This window comes from Dendrobates tinctorius, unplaced genomic scaffold, assembly GCF_039654945.1.
Source record: "Dendrobates tinctorius isolate UK_male_01 unplaced genomic scaffold, ASM3965494v1 ptg000086l, whole genome shotgun sequence".
NCBI classification, from domain to species: Eukaryota; Metazoa; Chordata; class Amphibia; order Anura; family Dendrobatidae; genus Dendrobates; species Dendrobates tinctorius.
The window spans coordinates 31,571,396-31,597,572 of NW_027361754.1; the positions used below are offsets into that span (position 1 = coordinate 31,571,396).

The following is a 26,177-nucleotide window of genomic DNA, read 5'->3' on the forward strand; positions in this document are numbered from 1 at the left end:
ACGGCGGGTGTGCACCACCACCGTCAGAGACACTTGATTGCACTATGAGGGACCCTGTGCCAGTGCCCGCGCCCAAGAGTCGGCCTACCCACCTGTCCAGGGCAACGGCACTCGCACGGTGTCGTGCGCTAGGTGGTGACCCCGGCCATGGGGGGGGAGGCAGCACAGTTAGGGAGTTTTAGAAAGTGGCATATGTTGATGTTGGACATTCAACTGATGCAAAAGGCGAAATAGGTGAAGTACCAGGAAGAGGTGGACCAAAGCAAGCCATTTTTCTGTCACCCTATGTCATCAGGGGAAGGTGGGACAAAATCCTTGGAAACCCATGCGTGGTTCATTTTAATGAAGGTTAGATCATCCACATTTTGGGTAGACAGACGGGTCCTTTTTTCTGTCAGGATTGATCCAGCTGCACTGAAGACTCTTTCCGATAGCACACTTGCAGCTGGGCAAGCGAGCTCCTGTAAGGCATATTGGGCCAATTCAGGCCAGGTGTCCAGTTTAGCGGCCCAATAGTCAAAGGGGAATGACCTGTGTGGGAGAACATCGATATGGGAGGAAAAGTAGTTTGTAACCATAGTTGACAACTGCTGTCTCCTGTCACTTTCCATCGATGCAGTATTACCAGTTGTGTGAGCGGTATTTGAAAAATTAGTCCACAACATTGTCATGAAACCCCTGTCTCCAACGCCACTTCTGCTGTGTGCACCACGAACACCTCTGCCAAGCTGCCCCCGGCCCGTACGGCTCGTGTGAGAACCATCACCGCTGCTGTGTGCTGGGAATGCCTCAAGCAACCGATTTACCAGAGTTGCTTGTTTATTAGCCAATATTAGGTCAAGGTTCTCCTGTGGCATGATGTTTTGTAATTTGCCTTTATAGCGTGGATCCAGGATGCTGGCCAACCAGTAGTCGTCATCGTTCATCATTTTGGCAATGCGGGGGTCCCTTTTTAGGATCCGCAAGGCATAATCTGACATGTGGGCCAATGTTCCCGGTGTCAATGATGCACTGCGAGTGCTGGGTGGAGGAGCACTTTCTGGCAAATCCACATCCCTCCAGTCACGCACAAACCCTATACCAGACCTTGCCACGCCAACATTTTCACTTGCCCCACGAGATGCATCCTCCTCCCCTAAGTAATCATCCCCATCATCCTCCTCCTCCTCCTCCTCCTCTTCTTCCTCCACCTCGTCCAGGAGAGGTCCCTGAGCAGACAATGGCTGAATGTCATCAAGGATTCCCTCCTCCTCTTCCTCCTCATCAACATTGGCTGCAGACGCCTGCTCCTTAAGGTGCGTCAAAGTTTGCATGAGCAGACGCATAAGTGGGATGCTCATGCTTAGGATGGCGTCGTCTGCGCTTACCAGCCGTGTGCATTCCTCAAAACACTGAAGGACTTTACAAAGGTCTTTCAGCTTCGACCACTGCACGCCTGTCAACTCCATGTCTGCTCTCAAAGTGCCTGTCACGTCACCGTCAGACTCGGGGCCTGCTGTTCCGCCCTCAGCCACTAGGAGGCGACGGACTGTCACGCCGCCCTCGGGCTCGGGGCCTGCTGTCCAGGCCTCGGCTACCAGGAGGTGCCGGACTGACATGTCATCGTCGAATTCAGGGCCTGCTGTTCCGCCCTCAGCCACTGTGAGGCGCCGTGGCTCGCGCCCGAGTAATGGCGGCAACAGTGAAAGGGCTTCTGCGCAGGCGTCTAGTGGACACAGACTCCTCTCCTCTGTCAGTCATGAAGGGGTTGGTGCATCGTCATCAGGTCTGGTCCTGGGGGCGGTCCTGATGACATCATCAGCCCGGGAGCCTGTGAGGGATGACCTGATCCCTCAAATACCTTTGGACTGGGCTTGCAAGCCGCTGGATATATTCTTGGTTCCCCTGCGTGTTCTGTGTGAATTGCTGTTGACTGACTCTGACTTTTGCCTGGACTTCTGACTCTGCTTCTGCCTAACGATTCTGTACCTCTGCGACTCTCCTGGTTTATGACTCTGACTTTGGCCTGGATTCTGACTCTGCTTCTGCCTAACGATTCTGTACCTCTGCGACTCTCCTGGTTTATGACTCTGGCTTCGGCCTGGAATCTGACTCTGCTACTGTCTTTGTACCGTTGCTGCCTGACTGGTTTAGTCTCGGATATCATTGCCTCTGTGTCCTGTATTGGAACACCTTTCTGGCGACCGTCCTGCTCTGGTCATTGCTCCTATTCAGACAGTGCCTCCTGGGCTCTGCTATAAATCCAGATCCCTGTATAGGGGTAAAGGGTATCAGTGTTTCTCGGGGTGCTGTCTGGCTGCAGTCCAGACCGCAGGCAGACGTCACATTATATCCGGCCCAAAAAAATAAAACTGCTCTTGTGTCTATACTTAACACATATAAAAGCAGTTTTCCTTACCTATTTTTTTACTTCCTCCTGACTGAGCTGATTCCTGGCCCAAACACCTGTTACATTGCACAGCCTGGAAGGTCACTCTCAGGCTCAAGCATGCTGCAGCCTGGAAGCTTCAAAGAAAATGCTGGCTGTTGGAAATCCACATTCCTGGAGCATCGCCCCCTGGACAGCGCTGGGGGTCAGGTATTGCCCGCAAAAGCGGCCAAACTGTTGTTACCAGTTTCCCTTTCTTTTGCTAAGAAACGTCTGTGTGTGAAGGCTTATGTGGATTGTGGTGCTGCCGGCAACCTTATGGATTTTTTTATTTGCTAAGAGTCTGGGTGTACCTCTGCTAAAGCTTAAAGTGCCTATTCAGACTATTACAATTAATGGTACATCTATAGACCAGGGAGGCGTGGAATTCATTACTGACGAAATTTCTATGTCAGTGGGGACATTACATAACGAACAAATGTCATTTTTTGTTATACACAATTTATCAGATCCAGTTGTGTTAGGCATGCCATGGTTGCACCAGCATAATCCAGTTATTGACTGGCGCATAGGTGATATCGTGCGCTGGAGTCCACGGTGTCAGAATCACTGTATGTCACTGTCAGTGAACCAAGTTAAAATTAAAAACCCCTCCATTCCATATGCATTCGGAGATTATGAAGATGTCTTCTCCATAGTGGAGTCTGAGAAACTACCTCCTCATAGAGAGTACGACTGTCCTATAGACTTGGTCCCTGGTGCCCGTCTCCCTAAGGGGAGAATATTCAACCTCTCGGGTCCGGAGCGTGTAGCCATGAATGACTACATAGCAGACAGCCTACGTAAAGGCTTTATTAGACCTTCCACCTCACCTGTCGGAGCTGGGTTTTTCTTTGTAGAAAAAAAAGATGGTGGACTCAGACCATGCATCGATTATCGTGAGCTGAACGCAATTACTGTAAAAAATCAGTACTCGCTCCCACTCATTCCTGATCTGTTTAATCAGCTACTGGGAGCCCGCTGGTTTACTAAACTTGACCTCTGGGGGGCATATAATCTGGTCCGCATAAGAAGCGGTGACGAATGGAAAACGGCCTTTAATACACCTCTTGGTCACTTTGAGTACCTTGTAATGCCGTTCGGACTCAGTAACGCACCTGCCGTATTTCAACACTTTGTCAATGACATTTTCAGGGACATTTGTAGGGTGTATGTCGTCGTGTATCTGGATGACATTTTGATTTATTCGGCTGACCCTGTGACACATGCTCAACACGTCCGTTCGGTATTGCAGAGACTGCGAAAAAACTCCTTGTATGCGAAATTAGAAAAATGTGTTTTTTTTGCTGAAGAGGTACAGTTCTTAGGATACATGGTCTCAGGCAAGGGGTTTCGCATGGACCCTGCCAAGATTCAACCCATTAAGGATTGGGTGCAACCCAAATCGCTGAAAGCGCTGCAGCGGTTTTTGGGATTTGCGAATTACCGCAAGTTTATCAGGGGTTTCTCTGAGATTGCCAAGCCACTCACGGACCTTACCCGAAAAGGGGCGGACGTGACTAATTGGAATCCTGAGGCAACCCGAGCTTTTTCTACACTAAAGGAGTGCTTCGTGGCCAACCCGGTGTTGATTCAACCAAACTTGGACCACCCCTTTATTGTTGAAGTAGATGCCTCCGAAGTCGGAGTGGGAGCAGTGCTCTCGCAAGGCACTGCATCCCTCACTCAGCTTCGCCCATGTGCATTTTTCTCCCGCAAATTCTCTGCCACGGAGGGAAACTATGACGTCGGTAATCGGGAATTACTGGCGATCAAGTGGGCCTTCGAGGAATGGCGCCACTTCCTCGAAGGTGCCAAACACAAGGTCACTGTTATTACAGACCACAAAAACCTAACCTACCTAGAGTCAGCTAAAAGACTAAATCCCAGGCAGGCTAGGTGGGCCTTGTTTTTCTCCAGGTTTGATTTTATAATCACCTTCCGCCCCGGGACTAAAAATGTGAGGGCAGATGCCCTCTCTCGCAGTTTCTGCCCCACACAGACCGAGGACTGTGAACCAGTCCCAATATTGGCTAATGGAATCGTCGTGTCGGCAGTGTCTTTGGACCTTCTGGAGGAGATCCGTAGGTCTTCAGAGCAAGTTCCTGACACTACGCCCCCCAAAAAATTGTTCGTTCCGGCTAACCTTCGTCTGCAGGTTCTAAAAGAATCGCACGACTCTGTCCTGGCAGGCCATCCGGGTCTCAATAATACCACCAGGTTGGTAACTAGGAACTTTTGGTGGCCGACGGTGGTCAAGGACTGTAAGGACTATGTTTCAGCGTGTGAAGTCTGTGCCCGCGCCAAGTCCCTCCATAGTCGCCCTGCCGGCTGGCTTCAGTCCTTGCCCACCCCTGAGAGTCCATGGACCCACATCTCCATGGATTTCATTACAGACCTGCCGCCATCAGATGGGAAAACTTGTATCTGGGTGGTGGTAGACAGGTTCAGCAAGCAGGGCCATTTTATTCCCCTGTCTGGGTTGCCTAACTCTGAGACTTTAAGTAAGTTGTTTATCCTGCACATTGTACGTCTGCACGGCGTTCCGGCAAATATTGTGTCCGACAGGGGTACCCAGTTTGTCTCGAAGTTCTGGAGGGCATTCTGTAGACGCATTGGTGTGGAGTTGTCCTTTTCTTCGGCATACCATCCCGAAACTAATGGTCAAACTGAGCGTACTAACCAAGCTCTGGAACAATACCTCCGCTGTTATGTGTCAGGACATCAGACCGATTGGGTGGAACATCTGCCATTGGCTGAGTTCGCCCTCAATAATCGATATCAAGACTCCATTAAAACTACCCCTTTCTTTTGTAACCTTGGACTACATCCGCGCTTTGGGTCGTTTTCGGCCAGGATGTCGGAGCTCCCTGGGGTGGAGCAAAATATACATCGGCTAAAAACGATTTGGTCTGAGGTTAATTCAAATTTGAAAGGGGCTCAGGTTAGACAGGCTTCGGCTGCAAATAGACGACGATCTAAGGGGCCGCACCTGGGAGTTGGCGACAAGGTTTGGCTCTCTACAAAAAATATCAAGCTTAAGGTACCGTCCGCCAAACTAGGTCCCAGGTTCATCGGCCCATACGAAATTACCGAGGTGGTTAACCCAGTAGCCTTCCGCTTAAAACTTCCACAGTCATTCAAATTGCCTAACGTATTCCACAGGTCTCTCCTCAAACCTTATCATTCTCCCATTCACCCTGTTCAGTCCCCTCCTCCTCCTGTTTCGGTCGGGGGAGCTCTGGAGTATGAAGTCCAGGGTATCCTTGACTCCTGCCTTGTGAGGGACTCAGTACAGTATCTGGTACACTGGAAGGGCTACGGCCCAGAAGAAAGGTCCTGGGTTCCTGCGGGGAACGTCCATGCCAAGGCATTAATTAGGAGATTTCATCTTCTTCACCCTGACAAACCGGGTTTTGAGGGTCCGGAGGCCCCTCCTGGAGAGGGGGGTACTGTCACGTCACTGTCAGACTCGGGGCCTGCTGTTCCGCCCTCAGCCACTAGGAGGAGACGGACTGTCACGCCGCCCTCGGGCTCGGGGCCTGCTGTCCAGGCCTCGGCTACCAGGAGGCGCCAGACTGACATGTCATCGTCGAATTCAGGGCCTGCTGTTCCGCCCTCAGCCACTGTGAGGCGCCGTGGCTCGCGCCCGAGTAATGGCGGTAACAGTGAAAGGGCTTCTGCGCAGGCGTCTAGTGGACACAGACTCCGCTCCTCTGTCAGTCATGAAGGGGTTGGTGCATTGTCATCAGGTCTGGTCCTGGGGGCGGTCCTGATGACATCATCAGCCCGGGAGCCTGTGAGGGATGACCTGATCCCTCAAATACCTTTGGACTGGGCTTGCAAGCCGCCGGATATATTCTTGGTTCCCCTGCGTGTTCTGTGTGAATTGCTGTTGACTGACTCTGACTTTTGCCTGGACTTCTGACTCTGCTTCTGCCTAACGATTCTGTACCTCTGCGACTCTCCTGGTTTATGACTCTGACTTTGGCCTGGATTCTGACTCTGCTTCTGCCTAACGATTCTGTACCTCTGCGACTCTCCTGGTTTATGACTCTGGCTTCGGCCTGGAATCTGACTCTGCTACTGTCTACTGTTTTTGTACCGTTGCTGCCTGACTGGTTTAGTCTCGGATATCATTGCCTCTGTGTCCTGTATTGGAACACCTTTCTGGCGACCGTCCTGCTCTGGTCATTGCTCCTATTCAGACAGTGCCTCCTGGGCTCTGCTATAAATCCAGATCCCTGTATAGGGGTAAAGGGTATCAGTGTTTCTCGGGGTGCTGTCTGGCTGCAGTCCAGACCGCAGGCAGACGTCACAGTGCCTGGCCGTGTATCCTCTCACAAATGCATTATGGCCTGCCTCTGCTCGCACAGCCGCTCCACCATGTGCAGGGTGGAGTTCCACCTTGTTGCAATGTCGATAATGAGGCGGTGGTTGGGAAGGTGGAGCAATCGCTGCAGCTTCTGCATACGAACGGAGTGTACAGGCGACCGGCGGATGTGCGCGCACAGTCTTCGCACCTTCTGGAGCAGGGCTGTTAACTCCGGATAATTTTTGAGGAAGCACTGCACCACCAGGTTCAAGGTGTGAGCCAAGCAAGGTATGTGGCTGAGTTTTGAAAGGGCTATGGCTGCCACAAAATTACGGCCGTTATCACTAACTACCTTGCCTGCCTCAAGATGTACACTGCCCAGCCATGACTCAGTTTGTCGCTTCAAGTACTCGGCCAGCACCTCGGCGGTGTGTCTGTCGCCCAAACACATCATCTGCAACACAGCCTGCTGACGCTTTCCACTAGCTGCTCGATAGGGGGACACCTCATGTGCAACAGTGGCAGCTGCAGATGGAGTGCTCGTACGACTGCGCTCTGTGGACGAGCTGTCGCTTCTGGAGGAGGAGGAGGAGGAGGAGGAGGAGGGTCGAACGCCTACAGCCAACTGTTTCCTAGACCGTGGGCTAGGCAGCACTGTCCCACCACCGCTGTCCCCTGTGGACCCTGCATCCACCACATTAACCCAGTGCGCAGTGATGGACACGTAACGGCCCTGGCCATGCCGACTGGACCATGCATCAGTTGTGAGGTGCACCTTTCCGCTCAATGACTGCTTGAGTGCATGGACAATGCGGTCTTTCACATGATGGTGGAGGGCTGGGATGGCTTTGCGAGAGAAGAAGTGGCGACTGGGTAGGTCATAGCGTGGTACTGCATAGGCCATGAGTTCGCGGAAAGCTGTGCTTTCCACCAACCGAAAGGGCATCATCTCAAACGAGATTAGTTTGGCAATGTGGGCGTTCAAACCCAGTGTACGCGGATGAGAGACTGAGTACTTTCTTGACCTACTCAGTGTCTGGGAGGGTGAGCTGGACTTGAGAGCTGCATATGGTGGAAGTAGCGGTGGACAGGGCGGACTGAGAGAGGGTTGATGATGGTGATGGAGTTGGTGTTCTTTCTGATGGCCTAGAATCAGTCTTTCGTTGATATAACAGTGGGATTCCCTGACTGCTGTGGCCTTGCAACGACACCTCAACATTTGCTGCTGTGCTAACCGGTGTGCTTACAGTGGGGGAAACAATGTAGCGTTGCTGACTACCTTCATTGTGATCAGTTGTACATGTGGCACTTGAGGTTTGGTGTTGTGTCCACGCTTGCAAGTGCATGCTGGTTAAATGTCTAAGCATGCAACTGGTATTCAAATTTTTCAGATTTTTCCCTCGGCTAAAGGTCTTTGCGCACTTCTTACAGATAACCTTGGCCTGATCATGAGGATTTTGGTCAAAAAACTGCCACACTGCACTCTTCCTACTTTGGCAGACATTTTGCGGCCTAGCACGCTGTGATCTTTTGACCCTCTGGACAAGCTGTCCAGCAACTCTTTTGATGTTTGGAACCTGTCTTTGGAGTGCTCCGGGCCTGCCAGATAACAGCTGTTGCGATGTCGATGTCTGCTGTGGATGCTCCTCATCTGAGCTATTGGAAGCAGCACCGTCTTCCCCCAATGGATGCCAATCTGGGTCAACAACTGGGTCATCCATCACCTCCTCTTCTATGTCATGTGCACCTTTCTCTGTGGCACCGTGTATGGTGGTATAGTGTGCGGGAAGGGGCACCTGAGTCTCATCAGGGTCAAAATCTGGCTCTGTACACTGCGAGGACAATGTAGTGCTCTGAGTGAATGTACCAGCAGAATCATCCATCAGCGACTGTGCATCAGTGCACTCCATGTCAGATTCATCTTGGCCTGGGTAATTCACCATTTGACTTGATAATCCAGGCATGGTATGTGAAAACAGCTCCATGGAGTAATCAGTAGTATGGCCTGCGTCATCCTTCAATCTTGGTTGGGGTGAAGGACACAAGGAAAGGTGTGGTTCATGAACATGAGCCTCCAATGACGACTCAGTGCTTTTACTTTTTACAACTGAAGAAGAGGAGGCGATAGAGCTGGAGGCTGAGTCAGCAATGTAAGACAAAACTTTTTGCTGATGCTCTGCCTTTAAAAGCGGTTTACCAACTCCTAGAAAACTAAGCGTTCGAGGCCTTATGTAGACAGACAATGACGCAGGGTCAGCACCTCCTGCATTTGGTCCTATTTTGCTCTTGCCACTACCATCAGATCCACCACCAACACCATCATTACCAGCTGCCAACCCCCGCCCAATTCCACGGCCTCTTCCACCAGCCTTCCTCATTTTTGGTAGAAATGTAGACAAAATCCAACAAACTATATAGTAATGTAAAACAAGGTACAAGGTGTCTATAGGACAGGGGAGTTTTAGAATTTCTGCACACACTTGTGGACAGTGGACACTTGTGGATTGTGTGCGGCCCACTGATATCTGAGCGCTATGTGACACGCTCGATGGCACAGCTGCCTGTGACCAAAGTGACGAGAGGATAATGGAGATTTTGAATCTCTGCGTACACTTGTGGACAGTGGACACTTGTGGATTGTGTGCGGCCCACTGATATCTGAGTGCTATGTGACACGCTCGATGGCACAGCTGCCTGTGACCAAAGTGACGAGAGGATAATGGAGATTTTGAATCTCTGCGTACACTTGTGGACAGTGGACACTTGTGGATTGTGTGCGGCCCACTGATATCTGAGCGCTATGTGACACGCTAGATGGCACAGCTGCCTGTGACCAAAGTGACGAGAGGATAATGGAGATTTTGAATCTCTGCGTACACTTTTGGACACTGGACACTTGTGGATTGTGTGCGGCCCACTGATATCTGAGCGCTATGTGACACGCTCGATGGCACAGCTGCCTGTGACCAAAGTGACGAGAGGATAAGGGAGATTGGATTGCATTTAAAAAAGCAGTTTGCGGAGCAGTGGGTAAACAGCAATGCCAGCGTGTCAGGAAGCCTTAGAAGGCAGCCCAACAACCAACACCACTGATACACCACAATATAGCCTCCCCTTGCACTGCACACACAGTGACTTGTGTGTTGTGCAGGCCAAATCGCTAGCAGCAGAAGCAGTTTTTTTGTCTTCTTCCCTGCCTAACGCTCTCCCTACAGAATCAGCAGCAACCTCTCCCTATACTAAGATCGGCAGAAGTAAGATGGCGGTCGGCGTGCACGCCCTTTTATACCCCCTGTGACGCCCACCAAAGCAAGCCAATCACTTGCATGCCCTTCTGAAAGATGGTGGTGACCCGTGCCTATGTCATCACGTTGCCCACAGTGTCCGTGGATCCTGATTGGCTGAAAAAGAGCGCAAAACAAACTTTTGAAACGCGACTTTGGCGCGTAAGTCGCCGACCTCGTGGCCGACCTCATCCTAGGGTCGGGTTTCGTTTCATGAAACCCGACTTTGCCAAAAAGTCGGCGACTTTTGAATTTTTTCGACCCGTTTCGCTCAACTCTAGTCACGAATACTGCCCCGTTAGGTCCTCTATCTCTCGACGTTATAGCTTCTCTTTTTGAGTCAGATCTACCCTCGATCTGGTCTGACCACGGTGTCAAAAAATTCAGAGACATTTGCGGACACAACCACATCTATTCCTTTAGCGATTTGAAACACAAGTTCAGTATTCCATCATCATCATTTTATGACTATATTCAACTAAAAGAACTAGCAACCAATTTTAGAAAGAAAAACGCAAAACCCTCTGAGCCTTTCTTCAATCTCATTAACAACATAAACCACTGCCTTTTCTGGAAGGTTTCCTATATTTATATGTGGCTCAATAAGTGCCACGAATTTACCAAAACAAACAATATAATTAAGTGGGAGACGGAACTTGGGATAAATCCAGGAATAGAGGACTGGGAGCAGGCATGTTCCTCCTCCATATCCGCCACGTTATCTATGTCTCTCTTGGAAACCCATCAGAAAATTATCTCGCGTTGGTATCACACCCCAGCCAGACTAGCCAAGCTATACCCTGAGATTTCCCCATTATGCTGGAGAGGATGTGGACATCACGGGAATCTTTTTCACATATTTTGGCACTGCCCAGTGATCAAACCTCTCTGGAGAAATATTTCTCTCCTAATAAACTCCCTTCTTCAAAAACCCATCACCCTCTCTCCCCAATTGGCCTTGTTATCTATTACCTCACAAGAATCAAACCAAACATTACCACCTCTAATAATTCTCATCCTCCTTATTACCAAAAGCTCCATAGCTTTTAATTGGAAAAGACAGGATATTCCAACAATTGAAGATATAAAGGAAAAAATCTCCTTACACAAATCTTTCGAACTAAAACTAGCCACTATTAATAATAATATTGGCCTCTTCAATCATAAATGGCTCAGATGGATTACATTATTTCCTACAAGCTAACCCTATAGCAATTGCTGCACTGATATTTTGTTGTTTGTTCTTTGCTCCAGAGTCAATCTGGTTTGTATTAAACATATTATTATAGCATGGTTCTGGTTATAAAATAACCCAGTCAATTATATCTCTCAAATATTGTTTTATGAATGAAAACTTGTTTGGACCAACCGGTCCTTCCCCCCCTTTCTTCCCTTCCCTCCCCATTCCTCCCACCCTCCCCCTGAGCTCTTCCCCTCATTATTGTAAAAACTCTCAATAAAATTGGTTTGAAAAGAGAGGGACGGTGAAGATAAAGAAGGAGCGAGTAAAGAGGGAGGAATTGGAACAGTGTGTGCAAAATGATCCATATTGTGAAGGGAACGTTCACAAAGTTGTGTACTCGTGATCTACTGTGTATAATCCCCACCAAGCTATCATTTAGTAATGAGATCATTTCTGACTCATGGTCTCCACAAGCTGACACCATCAGAACCGTACACGTCATAAGCAGTAATGTATGTATGATAAGAATAAACTCAGAAAAGTATTGAACTTGATATGTGACATGGCATAACTTCGTAATATCCATTGAAGCACATTGATGTAACTTTGTTTAAGTAAAGCTGTCAGATTCTAATCTGGTGGAAACCTGAGTGTAAACCACACTAGCTGTTTGAGTCTCCTTTCTTACTCCATTGAAACGACATCTACCTGCTCCATCTGGCTCGATCTAGATCATAGCAGACAATCTGTTTGCCATGATAACATCAACGATAAATAAAAGAAATTGTGAAAGCAGAAGGCATTTTCCTAAGTAAACTTCTTCAATTTAAAATGAATTAAAAGGAATCAGCAGGTTTATCCTATGTAATCTGACAGCAGCATGATGTAGGTGCAGAGACCCTGATTCCAGTCATGTGTCACTTGCTGGTCTGCATTCTGTCATTTCGATACAATCAAACTTTTCTCTGCTTCAGATCAACAGTAGATCAGAATGATGATCCCTGTATAACCCCGCCAACATCAATGATTGGCAGTTTTTGGTGCTCACAGCATATTGAGAGAAATATGCCAATCAGTGGCAGATGGCGGAGTTACACTGAGAAGGAGGACTAGGAGGCACAAGATACCTCTGCTGTAGTGATAATCTCCTGCTGATAAAACATTCATTTTATTGAAACAAACATCCCAGTATGTGATATGTCGCTGGAGTCACGGTCTATGTGTCTACATCATGCTGCTGTCAGATTACATGACAAAATCCTGCTGACAGATTCCCTTTCAATTACAGCTTTGTGTGGTAAGAAAGGAGTCTGATCACTCTGTAAAGTCTTCTTGTTAAAGAAATTGATGGTGGTGTAAAGGTCAGACATCAAAGCGATCTCACTTGTATTTATGATGTATCAAAAGATCATTTTACATGCATTTCTCCTTTAAAAGGGAACCTGTCAGGTCCCCCCATGAACCCATAACCACCAGCAGTTGTATGAGCATATATAACTATCCTGCCTAACAGTCCAATTTAACATTACACACAAACAGATCTTTGGAAAAAGTATTCTAAAGTCTATATGATATGTAAATGAGGTCTTTGAATAGTCAAGAGAGAATTAGTGTCCCCACCAGACTAGTCGTCCCACTAAGCATGTTGTCAAGCCCCTGTGGGTGTGATAACATGACTTACAAGCACCGACATAACTACAAGCGCTATACATCCCTCGCGCCTGTGTGCAGCTTCTTTCCCTCACTACATTGATCCTCTGAGGCCGGGTGTATGTTGCCGGCCTCAGAGAAACGCACTGCGCATGATCGGAAATGAAGAATACTTCTCATCATGCGCAGTACGTTTCTCTGAGGCCAGCACACATGCACCCGGCCTCAGAGGATCAATGTAGTGAGGGAAAGAAGCTGCGTGCATGCGCGAGGGATGTATAGCGCTAGCGGTTATGTCGGCGCTTGTAAGTCGTTATCACTCCCACAGGGGCGTAACATGCTAAGGCTACTTTCAGACTTGCGTTAGGAGGCACAGCGCAGTTCCGCCGCTAAGTTCCGCCCCCAGCCGTGCCTCCTCCAGTCAGCTCCTCCTCTGGGGGCCCTTTTTGCGCTGGGCCGAGCGCAAAAAGGGCGCATACGCCGGCAAAAACATACCAGCGCACGGCCAGCGTACCCAACGCTAAATATAGGGTATGCCGGTCACAAGCAGCATCATGCGCCCAGAGGAGCTGACCGGAGGAGGCACGGCTGGGGGTGGAGTTTAGCGGCGGCCCTGCGCCTCCTAACACAAGTCTGAATGTAGCCTAAGTGGGACGACTAGTCTGGTGGGGACACTAATGCCCTCTCAAAGCCTTCACATATATTATACAGACTTTAGAAATACCTTTTCTAAAGATCTGTTTATGTGTGTAATGTAATAAATGGACTGTCAGGCAGGGTATATAGCTATGTAGACACAACTGCTAGATGTAGTGTGGGCATGTGGTGCCTGACAAGTTTCCTTTAAAACAGGGGTGGGCAATTTTCCCAAGGGGCCACATGAAAAACTGGCACTGCTGTGGAGGGTCGAACCAATCAGCTAAACTTAAAAGGGGCGGTCCAAAACCAAAGGTGAATTTCATATTAAATGTATATCTATTCAGTGTAATAATCTAATCTCGTTTTCTAATATACTTCAATGAAAAATTCCCTAACGTACCCTCTACATTCTGACTTCCTGTCTTTTTTTTTTTTTTTTTTTTTTAACGTCCCATGACATTTTGCTTGAGATTCACCAGTGCATGCTGGGATACTCGAATGAGCTGTCATCTGGGGGCAGACGCTGCGAACACTGCCACAGCCTCTGCGCTCTCTCTGAAATGAGGCGCCATCAGTGATGTCTGTTTTGGAAGCTCAGCTAGTCTTGCTCACTTGATAATGTGTTGTACGTAAATTCTGCTGCATACTCGGTATGAGTTTTCTGTGCTATATTCCTTTGAATGCACAGTGACAGTGCGCTCCCTTGCTGACTCTAAGGAGACGAGATGACCCGGCAGGGTCCAGTCCAGTCTCTGAAACAGATGACGCTTGTTTTCATGGTGGGGAAAGCAGCTATGGCAGTGACCACAGCCTCTGCCCCCTAAAGATGTCCCTGTGAGTACCCCAAAATGCAATGGGATTCTCAAACAAGTGTCATTGGAAGTTTAAAAAAAAAACAAAAAAAACAAAAAAAAAAACCCACAAGCAGACAGGAAGTTAGAGTAGAGTGGGAAAGGTAGAATTTTTTTTAACTGAAATATATTGGAAAAGTGACTACATTATTAAATTAAATTCAGTATCAAAGTCACCTTTGGTTTCAAATCTCCCTTTAACTCTGAATAATATTAATTTTATCACCTTATAAAAAACAGTTGCTTATGTGATGAAGTTTACATGAGCGTATAAAAGAAAATCATGATTTTCATCCAGAAAAAAGATGATTTTCTATCTGTATTGTCATCTGTATGGCATTCATTTTTAGACATCAGAAATGAATAAAATTTAAAAGAAGATATACAGTGTCCTGTCTCAGTAATAGAAATGTATTCGTAAAAATCGGATGCTATACGGATGATTCATATGGGATCCAATTTTATTTTTGTACATGCTGCGGATTGGGGTGCGGATTTGGCCACGCGGATTTTGTAAAATCCGCAGGTAAATCTGCAGGTCAAAGACCTGTGGATTGGCCTGTGGTTTTGCCCTGCGGTTTTTCATCTCCACGATGGAGGAGATGGCAAACCACAGCGGAATCCGCAGAAAGATTTGACATGTCAATTCTTTCTGCGGTTTTGAAACAGCAGCAAATCCGGGTGGAAAATTCCGCACCGTCTGCACAGCGGTTTTTTTTTGCCATTGGTTAGAATGCTACTGTACACAGCAGCAAAAACTGCTGCGGATCCGCAGTGGCCAAATCCGCTGCGGATCCGCAGCAGAATCCACAGCGTGTGCACACACCCTAAGACTTCAACAGGCGGAACATTGGAAAAATGTTGCTCCCCGCCTCTATTCCACATGCAGAGATCCACATTACATATGGGGCAGGAGCTGACAGGCAGGGGGTGAGAATCCTTACTGCAGTCTATGGAGTGGAGTGATAAGCCACAGATCACAGGGGGAGCACTATGAGGGACTTAACCCTTGCTTCTTCTGCATAGGACATACAACACCACAAGCTGTGAGCAAAGAGGCAGCAGAGTACATGATGGGGCAGAAGAGCAGTTTGGGGAGCACATGGAATATCCCATCTGCAGGCTGCATGTAGTGGAGGTGAGGGGGCACTTCACTGTTGGACCCCATATTCGTAGGAATACTCAGTCCCAGGGAGATTCAGTGGCTACTAATTAGCTGCTCTCCCTGAACATAAACTACAGCCCCACAACTTTCATTCCACAGTGTGAAAGGCGGCAATGCAGGTCCTATGACCTCCTCCATAGCAGATACTCGATGCTGCCTCCCAGGTGGTATCTGGGCTCCACTTAGAATCTACTTGCCCATTATCTACAGCAGATGGGTGTTGTAGTCCCCGATTCCCTCCTCCTGTCCTGACCGCTCTGCCAGCCAGGAAGCGAGCAACCCCGCATCCACCAATGAGAAGACGAGGGCGGGGCTACAATCACTTCTGAGCAAGATCAGACTCATAGATCAGTCCCTCTCCGACCCTCTGACTGCGAGTGTCAGCGGGCCGCACAGAAACACTCAGGGGGCCGGATGTGGCCTGCAGGCCACAGTTTGCCCAGGCCTACTTTAAAAGACGATTACTGAATATAATTAGGATGAAATATAGATGACAAAAAAAAAGGATAATCCAGCAGCCTCTGCAGGTTCTAAAATGTGCGCAAACATTCAATATGTGAGATTTGTACGCCATAGACTTTCATTAGGTGCCACATACTTGACATGTTTTAGGTCCGCAGCCCGCACATTCTCTGCATAGTTTACACTGGGACTGAGCCAGTCTCAGAAAAGGGAATAGCATAAAATTACATACTGGAAAAATACTTTAACCGTCAATTAGGCTGCTTTCACACTTGCGTCAGTACGAGCCCGTCGCAATGCACGTTGTGAAAGATTTGCACAACGGGGGCAGCGGATGCAGTTTTTCAACGCATCCGCTGCCCAATTGTAATGTCCAGGGAGGAGGGGGCGGAGTTTTGGCCGCACATGTGCGGTCGAAAATGGCGGACACGACGCACAAAAAAAGTTACATGTAACTTTTTTTGTGCGGTGCGGCCGCCAAAACACGACGCATCCGTCGCCCGATGGATGCGACGTGTGGCCATATGTCGCAATGCGTCGCTAATGCAAGTCTATGGAGAAAAAACGCATCCTGTGGGCAACTTTGCAGGATGCGTTTTTTCTCCAAAACGGTGCATTGCGACGTATGTCACACGACGCTAGTGTGAAAGTAGCCTTAGTCGCACCAAAGATCTCAGCGCCGTTCACTGTGCAGTGGTCGTTTTCAGGTACTGCAGGGGCTGATCTGTGAATGGAGCAGTCAGGCTCTGTGTTTTTGTACATGTTGTGATAGAACCAGAGACGAAAGACAATGCACTACTATTTTATAGTCACGGAATAAATCTTAAAGGGATTGTCTGGTCTAAAATGAAAAGTCTGCAGTCACTCTATGTAACTGCAGACTTATGAATCCCCCCAGCACATGCACAAAGCCTGGTGGGGATTAACTGGTTTCTGAGTTGGGAACGGCAGTGATGTATGCCATATGCATACCCCCCAGGACAGAAGCCGTCCGGTGGGTGTGGCCTCGCTCTATACCCATGTATGGAGTGAGGCCACGCCCAGTAGACGGCTCTGCATGGGAGTATGCATACGGCATACATCACCGCCGTATCCCCGCAGCGAACAGTGCATGATCTGGGACGGTTCATAAGTCTGCTGCCAAACACAGTTACTTATTTTACACTGGACAACCCCTTTAAAATCCTCTTGCCATGAATTAGACCTCAGGCTTCCTATGTGTTTCTTGCCTCTTAGGCTACATTCCCATGATGAGTTTTTGAGGTTGCAGATTTTCTGCACCCATTAGGTAAAATAGGATACTTGCATTTTTTTTTAAAATATGCAGCGTAAAAAAAAAATATCCAAAAACTCATTGTAGGAAGGTAGCCTTACCTCCCAACATTCACGGATTAAGAGAAACAATCATTAATCTAGTGAACTGGTTGGTCTGGAGGGTGTAACATCAGGACTTCAACTGTATCCGTGCCCTCTGGAGACAGGCACCGTTGAATACAGTGGTGCAGCAGAGAGCCATCCCTGCTCCACCGTTCCATCAGGTCACATGACAGGGCAGCAAAGATCAGCAGGGATGTGACACATAGGCAAGACGTATGCTTGTAAGGGGGGCATCCTCATGTTGGGGTGGGGGACACCATAGACGGCATGATATTGTGTGCGAAGGACATTGGGGAGGCACCATACTGTTTGTGATGGCACATTGGGTGATGGGAGTGGAGTTCTACTGTGAGGTGGGCACTGAGGGGGAGCAGAATACTGTGTGGGAACTCCAATGTGCTTCACTAGGAGTAATATTTGTATGGGCACATCTATAAAAGGACTGGGGGAGGTGAGGGACTCAGCGTAAAATAATTTCAGGAGGGTGTGTTGCGTGCACCACACTATGTGTCCCCCTCTTTTCTATTATTCAAAGATAGGAGACATGCTTACCTTAATTTTGCACATGTGTTGTGCACCCCATTATTGCAGAGATTTGGGGAGGCATATTTAAAGTTTACTCCTCACTTAGAATGCAGTATATAATATATACCTCTGCTACATTATACACATTCATACATTTCTTACACACAAATGTATCCATCATTAACAGACAGGCACGGTGCCTTCCCTGATAATGCAGTCTGGCTACATTGTAATAATTTGCAACCTACAGTACCGAGATTCCACCACCAGGTGGCCCAGGAAACGCTCTGGAATTAAACTTGGACTTGCATCATACACCACTGCAAGTACAGTATTTACAGCTTCCGCTCTAATAAAGAAAAAAAATAATTATATATGGAAAAACCAAATAAGACTTGTAAATAATTAAACAGCATCATATAGGTCATCAGTGTCTAGCCACAAACTTCTAAAAATCAAAAATGGTAAAAAATTCGGTATCAATAAAAACTAATAGGGGATTAATTCATACACTCGAATAATTTCCCCACTCCCCCCCAAAAAAATAAAAATTCCAATATATAAATAGAATAACAGAGATTTGGTTATGACTACGAGAGGGTAGAACAGAAAGCCAACATGTAACATGTGCAGGAGTTGTAGAATTTTCCATTAGAAAATTGTGATAAAAACAAAATAAAAAAATAATATAAAAATCACACACTCCAGACCGTGGCTCCAGGCTTATCCAATCACTGTCGGAAATCATGACATCACAATGTGCGCCACGACAGCACGGCACGCAGTGATGCCCGATGCCTAGTGGAACCAGAAGCCATGACCTGGAGTGAAAGACGCCGAACAAGATGCATGTGATGGGAAAAGGTAAAGGATGACTAACGGATGGCAGGACAGGTGTGTATCGTGGGTTTTTTTTATGTACTTTAACCTAACCATTTGCTTGGCCTTCTATGGTTCAGTAAGCTGGTGGCCACAGCTCGCTGCAGTTTTGCTAAGTTTATGTAGGGAAAATTTGCAAAAAAAAAATTATGGAGAATCAAATTTTTCTAAAATTTTAAAATTCAATTTTACTCATCTCCAGTGATGACAGTGACAGGACAGAAACAAATACTGTAAGGGGGCACAGTCATGCGGGTGGCAGTCTATGGAGGAGTCTCTACTGTGATAACAATAGGTGGGAGACTAATAGCCCAGCCGCTGAGAAATGTTGCATGCTCTTCATACAAGACTCCAAATAATACGGATGAATGACCCCTAAATAGTGCTCCGTATGTCATCCGTAAGCAAGGTGTGGTCGCGTATTTTGAGCATGTCAGCATCTGTATGGAATCCATATTGCGAGTTTTTCTCGCAGGCTTGCAAAATGGACATTTAACGGTTTTGAGGCCTGCAAACTATTTAAATCATTAGCCTGCACCCTATTTATTGCCTCAGGAACAGGTGGCAGCCTCCATTCTGTCCATTTGTGACCTTGCCTTCACTAGGTGTTGTATGTGCAACATGGCAGACAGTCTGAGTTTCAACACAACTGAGCAGGTTCTCTTCAACTGGCTTTTGTCACGCCGCTTTAGTCAACCATACCCAGTGAGGGGCATCTTGTTGGGTCTGGTAGGCCCATGTCTCATACCCACCAATATATCCATGTCGTCCCCAACCAGGTTGGGACCAGCCTCCAACACTGGGTGGGAACAAGTGGCCATATTGGTGAGGTTGGCTAGAGCCAGACATATGTGGCTGCTGTTGGGAAGGTTGGGTAGGGGGGAGGAAGGGGGTGAGGTGTAGGCCCACGTATTTGAGGATCCTCAGAGCCTGCTTGAGCAATCATGTGTGTGGGGTGTCTAAGGCGCATTAGATTTCTGGGTGAAAGCTGCCACCTCACCAGATAGTCAAATAATTCATATGGGTATTGGGGTGTGTGCAAGCATCAAGCAGGATCTGAAAACATCCTCGAATACGGAGCCTCACCTCATGGGAAAGGGCACGAAGATAAAGGGCCAGGCTGCGCGAGTATGCCTCCTCGCCATCATCATTATTGACTCTAGCCAAAAAGTTGAGGACCGTAGTGTCAACATTTGTACGTGTATCTTAGGCAGGGATCTGGAGCCTTCTTCTTCCTCACCGGGATGGTCCAGCAGGCTGTGGGGAGCCCTGGATCTGGGCAGTTGGGCTGCTGCTCATGTTGCCCTGCTCCTCCTGTATGGCTGATGGGGCAGCAGCAGACGATCCTGGTTGTGGATGTGGTCCTGGTGGTGGGGTTTGTGGCGCGGGCACTGGGTTTTCCTGAGAGGATTCTTCACCCATGCTTCTTGGAGGGGGAGAAGATGGGCCAGCCACCTCATCCCCTACAGGATCAATGATGGGCTCTGTATCTGAGCCAGTTCCTCTGTCCGTAAGGTTGGAATGAGTTCTGTTATGAAATAGAACAGAGCCAAAAATAAATCAATATTTTTGGCTGTGTAATGTAGTGTGAGGTATCTACTTATGGTCTCAGATCCAGAATAGGGGCGTGGAAGGAGAGGCGGTCATAATAGATGTATTTCCTCTTTAGGTGGCCCACATCACCACTCCTGGACCGCTGCTGACGCTCCCACCTGTATTGGTCGCGGATGCTGCGCCAGCGTCTCATCACATCTTCCACTGCAATGTGACAGGAAATTTTCTCAATTTCACATATTTGATATATCAAATTTGCTACCAGTAGCCTAGGCATGGGGCCTTATGGGGTGTGCTTTCTACCCAGGGTGGCATATATAATTGGTGCATCCAGGCCAGATACACAGGGTCACAATAGTTCATGTATCAAGTAACTACACTTACTAACTTGGTAGGCTAGGAGGATGAGGAGCTTGTGGCCTTGGCCAAATGATGGCAGTGTAAAACCATAGGTAACATCAAAATCTACCCACCTCATGATGAAAAAAGTACAAGCACAGGAAGGGGGGGGGGGGGTGAATCTATATGAATTTTTTGATGTGAGGTAATTTTAAACAGTTTTTGGGTTGTACTTACTCAGTTGCTGCTGCTCCTCACATGGCCGATCACCAAAATCGTGGAACATCTGGCGACATATGCGCCTCCATGACGCCTCCTTTCTTGCCCGGTTGGCATAATGGGCATCACGTTGGTCCCAGATTTCCGGTCGCTCCTGCGCTAGTACAATCAGCATCTCCACATTGAGGAAATATGGCGCCATGATGCTACAGAACTCAGTGGAGGCGTACTTCCTGGATGTCTGGAGCGCTTTTTGAGCTAATTAGCATGTCTAAGCTTCCTGATGATGGATTGGCCCATTTCCTGTCACCTGCCAAAAGACCTGCGTATTTCTCGCAGGTTACACGTGTGGTCCGTATGTAATCCGTATTTTTTGCACACCCATAGACTTGCAGTGGCGTACTACGGGCGTAGTACGCTGACAATCGCAGCATGCTGCGATTGGCACGGACCATAGAATACAGTCGAGAATTATACGGCTGTTGGGAGCAACCCCATAGAGAATCATTTGTCCGTGTGTAATGCGTGCTTTTAACGCCTCTCACTCGGCCGTATTCCTCGCCAGTGTGACCCCGGCCTAAGTGTTTCTATCAGGAATACCATTCCTGGGTAGGGCAGTCTGTAAACTTGAAGGGTAGGTAAGAGCCAGCACTAATTAAAAACAGCCTTAGGCTGATGGGAGGTGCTCAGTCTAATATGGAGGCAATTGGGTGCTACAAAGAAGCAAAAACTGACCTTAAAACAGAATGAAGCGAGTATGAACAGGTGCAAGGTGCTCTCACTGTATTGTATACAAACAAGGCATTCAGCAGCAGCTACTTTATACAGTAAGATGTATGCAATCATTTAATGTATGAAATGTAAATTGTATTACTGCCACAGACTATACTATTAAAATTGAGGTACTTAGAGCTTAAATTGTGCATGTCCACCAGCCACGAAAAAAAAAAAGCCATTTCTGTTCTAGTTATAACCTCAGTATTTTCATCACCAGCTAGATTGGAAAAACACATCTCTAAGGCTAAGTTCACACTTGTGTACCAGGGCTCTGCGGTAGGCTCCGTACTTTCTCCCATAAGCTCCGCCAACTTCTGCACGTCTCCCGTTTAGGTCCGCCTACTTCTGCATGCGTCCTGCGTACCTATCATTAACATTGGGTATGCAGGACATGCGGATGTATGCGGATGCATTGTTTTGATGCGCCTGCCGACTGCACGGGAACGCAAGTTGCGTTTTGCGCAGACGGCAGGTGCATCAAAATGACGCATCAGCATGTCCTGCGTACCCAATGTTAATGATAGGCACGCAGGACGCATGCAGAAGTAGGCGGACCTAAACAGAAGTGTGGAATTGGGCGGAGCTCCAGGGAGGAAGTACGGAGCCCTCCGCAGAGCCCTGGTACGCAAATGTGAACTTAGGCTATGTTCATACATTGCGTTTTTGCTGTGTTTCTTTAATTGCAAAATTTTTAGCTACAGAACGAGCAAAAGCTTTGATATTTCAGAAATCTAATGCACACACCTTGTTTTTTTCCTGACTGAGTTGGAAAACTGCTACGTTTTTGCAAACTGCAGCATGTCACTTCTTTCAGAGTTTTTTCACTCTTAGAAACCATTGAGTAAGTAGAAAAACGCAGCAGAAAACTCAGTTATCAGGTTTTCCTGCCTTTTTGGTGCAAAAACAAAGAAATTGTGTCGTGTTTTGGGGGACACTACACTTTATCAGCATGCACAAGAGAGGACAAAAATGTAGCAAAACCTGCCTTTTGTAAGCAGCTTCTCTACTGCCAAGAGAGCAAGTTTTACATGCAGATAAACGCAATGTGTGAACAGGGCTGCCATCAGAAATTTCGTTGACCCATATTGGCAAAATTTTCTGACCTCCTTAAGACTCCACCCCAGCTCTGCCTCCAACCCCAGTCCCACAACCCATTGATAGAAAAACTCCTCTTCTGCACCATTTCCTCACCCATCACACATTATCAGTTCCCATCTAAGGCCGGGGTCACACTGGCGAGGAATACGGGAGAGTGAGAGGCGCAAAAAGCACGCATGAGACACGGACCAATGATTCTCTATGGGGTCCCTCGCACCAGCCGTATATTTCTCCTCAGTATCCTACGCTCCGTGCCACTAGCAGCATGCTGCGATTGTCAGCGTACTACGGCCGTAATACGCCAATGCAAGTCTATGGGTGCGCAAAAAATACGGATTACACACGGACCACACATGTGACCTGCGAGAAATACGCACCCGGTGTCTTTTAGCAAAGCCGGCAATTCAGTGCGCTATACAGTAAACTCACACTGACAGGTTTAATAAAGAAATGAAAGAATAGATATAGACACATAGAATATATATATATATATGCATTCTATGTGTCTATATCTATTCTTTCATTTCTTTATTAAAACTGTCATAGGGCTCCATTATATGTCCATTTTGCAAGCCTGCGAGAAAATCTCAGCATACGGATGCCATACGGATTACATACGGATGCTGACATGCGCAAAATACGCGACCACACCTTGATTACGGATGACATACGGAGCACTGTTTAGGGGTCTGTCATCCGTATTACGCATGTAAAATACTGACCGTATTTTGCGCAGGTTAGTGTGACTCCAGCCTAACACCAGGTCACATACATAGCCAGCAGCTCTTGTTTTGGCCAAAAGATTTTTTTAAGCCGCCACCACGACTAGGTAGACTCTTTTGGCCGGGCCCTACTCTACTCTAACCTATTAAATATTTGTTAAAATATCCAATACTTCTTTTAGGTATATTTATATTTCTTTAAGGGAATGGGTTATATACATTTATTTAAAATGAACAATAATACCACATACAAGGAACAAATACCGCCACACCATGACTGGATCACATATTACCACCACATAGTTACCGAATAATACCACATACAAGGGACAAATACCTTCACATCATGACGAGACCACATATTACAACCACATTATGACCGAATAATACCACATACAAGGAACAAATACCACCACACTATGACCAGACCACATATTAATACCATATAGTGACCAATAATACCACATGCAAGGGAAAATTCTACCACACCATGACTGGACCACATATTGCCACCACATAGTGACTGAATACTACAATACCGATCATTATTTAAAAAAAACACAATACTAATGTTACCATAATTGCCATTATACACAGGAGCTCTGTACTTAGCATACAGTGTCAGTGTACAGCAATACAGTGATCACCAGTGACATTATACGCAGGAGATCTGTATATAGTGTCAGTGTACAAGTAATATAGTGATCTCCAGTGACATTATACACAGGGGATCTGTATATAGTGTCAGTGTACATATAATACAGTGATCACCGGTGACATTAGACATAGGAGCTCTGTATATAGTGTCAGTGTACAGATAATGCAGGGATTACCAGTGACATACATAGGAGCTCTGTATATAGTGTCAGTGGTGGCATCTCTAGTTGAAGTCCTTCATCTTCCTCCATCACAGACCACCATCACTTTTTCCAATCAGGACTTGTCTCTGCCGAAAATAAGTTATCTAGACCACCGCTTCCAGAGCACATTCCCCAACTTATACACTATACCAGATGAAGAGAAAAAGTGACAATATTGTCCTGCACACTAGCAGGACCCCCCCCATTGGAAACAGTATCCTCAAAAATAAAATGTATCACAGCAGTAATAATAACCCATAATGAGGCCCTACAGTAATAATGTCCTACATCCTGCTCCCATATGTACTCCATGCTGGACACCATGTGTCTCATTCTTGGCCCTACGTCCCTCCATCCGGGCCACGTGTCTTTCCACACTGCCGCCATGTCTCTCCATACTGCCCCTGTGTCTGTCCATACTGCGGTTTTACAAAAAGAAAAGTTTCTCCTTACCAGGGCTGAGATATAGCAGTGTCCTCTGCTCGATTCATCAGAGGCACGGACGTCCCGACGTATGGCAGTGACATTATACACTGGCAACGTGCGCGCTGAAGTCAGCTGCCAGCCTGTGATTGACTGGCAGCTGTAAACTGTGGCCCTGTTGGAAGCCGTTCCTGCATGGCAATATAGATTTTACCTGAACATGTGTCCGACGATGCTCGCTCAGTCACTGAACTGGCAGGAACCTGCCGCTGGGGCCAGTGAGCAGAAGAGAGGGGGGCACGGCCTGGGCCCCATACGCCATTAAGGGCAGGAATGTGTGTGAACGTAGCCTAAGGCTATTTTGGCTTTAGGGCTCACTCCACTATTTTGGAGCAGAAGCAGATCAGAAACTCAAAGGGCTGCAGTTTTATTTATATCTGGTGACATTTGAGCCTTTATTCAAGTTGTCTTTTGTGATTTAGTTTACTGATATTTTTGTCACTGACTTTTCCAGATTTTTTTAGATGTTTTTTGATTTTTTTTTAAAAAGTCGCAAAATTTGTCACAACTTTACTCAAATTATCCAAATTCCCCCTTAGAGTCATCTTATAATCGGCGGTCATTTTGGCACACGTTTTGTGACATTATGTGAAATGTACAAATTTAGGAGAAAAAAGGGAGCAAATGAATCCAAGTAGTATAAAACTATCAAAATCCTTTATTAAATGCGGGCACAGACAATATACATAAATAACCAGCAAAGTTGCAGATGACAAATAGACACCAATATTAAGAAGGCAGGTGGGGGTGAAAAAAAAAAATAAAAAAAAAATGACTGCACCTGTATACAACATTAGCCAGGATAGTTTGTAAAATATGCCGACACAAGGGCTGTTACAAATGCCAAATAATCGCCATATAGGCTGGACAAAATATCCTCAGGGCAACCAGCTGATGTGTAATCAGGCAATAGGGCTAATGACGGCAAGCAGAATCCATAACATTCATCATAAGTTACATCATATATCAGCGACAGTCATATGGAAAAAGCTTACCAGGTGGTGCACAGTTACCCCCAAGCGTGGAACAAACCTCCGACGTACATTTCGCGCTCAGGAGGCGCTTTCTCAAGGAGATGAGGCTATAATGAACTGCAGGACCTTATGTAGTCCTAGTAACGGTCACATGCAGAGTCACGTGACCCGTATCCACCAATGAGAGCTGCCATAGCGGCGCATGTGCCGTGCTGCCACCAGGTCCTCCACCATGAAACAGGCGTCCAGTGTAAGAGCGCACACGCAGAGGATTAACCCCCGCGCGAGCGTCCGAGGAAAATGGACACCGGTCGTATGAAGAGGGCAACTGGGGGGCACGAACCACATGCGCATGGCCGAAATCTAAGGCCACGCCTCACACTTCTGACAAAAGATATACTGGTGCATGTATGG

At 47.2% G+C, this 26,177-nt stretch overlaps 1 pseudogene; it reads right to left on the reverse strand.

Moving 5' to 3' along the window:
• LOC141097824 (nicotinamide N-methyltransferase-like) overlaps positions 1-25,855 on the reverse strand; it is a 65,961-nt pseudogene extending 40,106 nt beyond the window's left edge.
• Between the last annotated feature and the right edge of the window lie 322 nt (positions 25,856-26,177).